Genomic DNA, 3,691 nt, shown 5'->3' with positions numbered 1-3,691 from the left:
TTGTACTCACGAGTAGTGGACTTACCCCTGTACTCAATCGTCATCATACTCACTTTTTTAATCTGGGTGTGTGCTCACTCATCATCGTACTCACTCGTGAGTTTGAGTACAAATGAGTGCAATGAGTGTACTCACGAGTGAGTGCGCCGACCTATGCTCCCAACAAAATGTCGCTTTGCTGGCGTGCTGCTGAAGCCAAGCTGTGGTGGCTAGAAGGGCCACCCTTCTAGCCACCTTAGCCAAGCGCAGCGCCACATTGTCAACAATCCGCACACTGAGAACGTCTAACTCACCGTGAAAAAAAAGCGACACGGCCCTGCGTTTCCCCCTGCCCATTGGGAGGACGGAGCTGTCTTTCAAGATCCCAACCCCTATTGTAAACAATAGTTGGCAGACAGGACGGCCAACAGTTCGATGTCGATGGGCGCAGAGCCGAGCCAAGCCCTTGAAAAAATCAATCCTCAGCCGGGGCCGGAGGGGGCTCTGCCCTTCCGTAAAGCCGTCCGGGGGGGCACTAGCCCCACTGCCCCCCCGTAGTTGGCGCTTCTGACTTCAGTTGTTAGTAGCGCTTGTGTTGTGTACTCCTCTCTCGTCCCGTTTAGTTTGCGCTGGTTAATCATGATTGTATTCTTGGTTTTTCACAGCTCCCTTCGACTTTTAGGCTTCTATAACGAATAAACGTGTTAACTTCACCAAATAGGCATGTTTGTGCCAATGCAGGGTTTTGCACGACTGGGCTTGTCTGGGTGCCAGGCAGGCAATTCTTACGCAATGAAATACGGCGCTGTAAGCAGCGGATGGCACAGAAATTGCACGTGCGCGCCTGGAACACAGCTTTCAAATAATATAGCGCCAAGAGAGGAGATGAAGCACAAACAGACGCGAAACAAGCGCGAGCCCTTGGTAGCTTCACTAGGCCATTGGACTTGTGGCGTGTGAGGAAGCTTTTGGAGCGACTCGCGTTGTTTGTTGGGGGCGAAAATGCTAAGAGGCGGGCCTATCGCCAGTTTCTGCGTTGTTTAAGCGCGGTCGACCACACAAGTACGCCAACAAAACCGAAGCGCAGGAGGCGTATACATACAGTGTGAGCTGGAGAAATGATGCTTAGGCCTTCCAGCCACGTAAGCCCGCTTAACTGCCCGAGGAAGTTTTTTTAGTATTAATGCTGGCGGCAGAGAGTTAGCAATGCGTATAATGAAGTTAAAACACAGCCCCGCTATCATTCATTTATCTTCGGAAGTGTATGACGAGCAGGAACTCGCATTTGTACCTTTGGTGTAACTGCAAAACTATGGCCTCATTCTCAGAGTTACATACACTGTTTCATTGTACAACCGGCATCAAGCTAAATTTGAAGAGTTTCAGATCAGGGTCAATAACCTGAACGTCTATAAGTTTCGAAACGAACCGTAGACACGTGTAATATGGTGTATATGTATATATAGCCAATGGCAAACACGGTGAGAACAGGATTCGACGACGTCTGCCTTGCGCCAACGTGACAATATTGGTATATTGTCAAAGATCAGCGATGCAGAAAAAGATGCTGAGCTGATTAGTCGACCTAATGGTTCTGCTGTGGTCAGACTGTGCATACCCCGAAGCAAAAGGTACTTCATTTGTTTTACTATTCGACTCGCTAGATATGAGCTTCGCAGATACAATCATAATGACCTTAGGGTGGGTCTTTCACGCTCCAGTTCCCTTTTGCTTTCTTAGAGCAGAACTTAAGGAGCACTCCTGAATTCAATTCGTGTGCACTTGCTTGTACGACAATGTCTGCCGCATGTGAAGATAAGGAAACGAGTCTTACGAAATATAATTCAATAAACTTGTACGGAGAATTCCCACCGAAGAGACACAGAAGCACAATGCATAGCAACCACCAATGATATATACGTTTTCTGTGCTTTTTAATTTGGTCATTGCTTAAGCCACGCAGGTTCAAAAGTTCTGATACCATATTTGCCAAGATTTTCTTTTGCTATACCCAATGAAACAGGACACGCAATCTTTAAGCACGAAAAAGTATATGAAATTGTTTAACAGCACCGAGAATCATGTGTGTGTAAAGCTGGAACATTCAACCGGGTTGATTTTAGGTCCGATATTTTCTATCCTGAGGGCTGTAGTTTGGATGTTCGTCTTCGCATAGCGATTCACCGTACCCGAGTAGCGAGAATTGAATCAAGACGGGCATCGTAATCGAAAACGATACGCTGGGCAGCCGAGAGCTGTAGTCGAAGAATGGATTTGTCATAGGTCACCAGCGATGTCAGTAACCTTGGTATATATGTATATAAAGAATGGAAACATCTCTATCTTGTGTAAACAGAGTTGCCGGTCGATGTCTATGTATCCTCCGTAACGTGGGAAACTAGGGGACACTGCCCTAGCGGTCACTTGTTCGGAGCACGTGCGACGGTATATATGTAGCCTGTTATTCTGGACAGGACCCAGTTCTGAGCATCCGTTGTAGTCAAGTTGCAGCATGAAGCAGTTCGGAAATCTGAGTCTAATTGTGTCTGCTATGCCGGTAAGCGCAAAGAGGGAAGTTGGCTGCCCTCGGGATGCTATCTTAACAATGACTAAACGCGGCATTCATATCTTCTCTACAATACGTCGTTGTTTTCTTCTTCATGAAGTGTAACTGTGGCTTAAGTCCATGAAAATTTGCCTTTGTTAAAAAACTTTCAGCTCAAAGGTATAAGTGAAGCTACGATTATAAACATTACGACAATTAAGTTAAACTAAAAAGTTCGATGGTCGCTAACTGTATTCAGGACTTTTTCACGGCTTAGGTCACTTGTTCCTAACGAAGGTTTCATGGCCGCTATTCTAAATAACAAACAAGTTTTAAGGACTGTTGCGTCACAAATGCAGCGAACGCTACCGATATTTCACTAAGAGATCACTCAGGTAAAACGCATTTTCTGGCGGCGAACATAACACGCCATTCAAGCTGCAATAAACGCCCTACGCCGTTCTTCCCTCGACAAACAATATTCCACACAGGCAGTCGGCTTGCTTATTTGATTTCTGGACTCATCAAACAGAAGAAAACGAAACAAAGAGGCCATCCGCGATTCTCTAGTCAGTGATAAGTGCGCGAGAAAATATTTAGGTGTACTTATTAAAGGAGGAGCTTTGAACTACGATGTTATCGCCAGTTTGGTTTCGTCTGTTATAAAACTTCAGCGTGAAAAGGAATATTTCGCTAGGGCCAGGTATTCTAAACAGCTGACGAACTACGGAGTGTGAAATGCAGTACATTCTTCGTAAGCCGTTTATCTTTTGTATTGTACTAAATTGTGCAATGTACTGTGACAGTAGGCCAACGCTTCTGGTATCCTAGAATGCTTTGCCGTAAGGGGTGTTTACACTGTACAGTAGACAACGGCGGATCATTTCCAGAAGGGAGTACTGTGACGCTCAACACTCACGCGAACCGGAGAAATCTGTGCACTTGTAGTGTGGAAAACACGTATTACGTGATTTATTTGCAATACACATTTGCAAGGCACATCATGTATCAAGTGATAGATCAACATGAAAGAACTTGACCAAGAATAAAGCCTCGTGTCTATTGGGTTAGTGACGCAGCCAGGTAGCTGGGCGTGCGAGTTAGAACCACGTTCTCGAAAAGGGTTTCCTACTCTGGAATCTTGAGCCGCTTCCGGTTATAAAGAGA

This window comes from Haemaphysalis longicornis, unplaced genomic scaffold (genome assembly GCF_048455015.1).
Source record: "Haemaphysalis longicornis isolate Haplotype H1 unplaced genomic scaffold, Haemaphysalis longicornis Haplotype H1 scaffold_7, whole genome shotgun sequence".
NCBI lineage: Eukaryota > Metazoa > Arthropoda > Arachnida > Ixodida > Ixodidae > Haemaphysalis > Haemaphysalis longicornis.
This window is presented reverse-complemented; position numbering follows the sequence as displayed.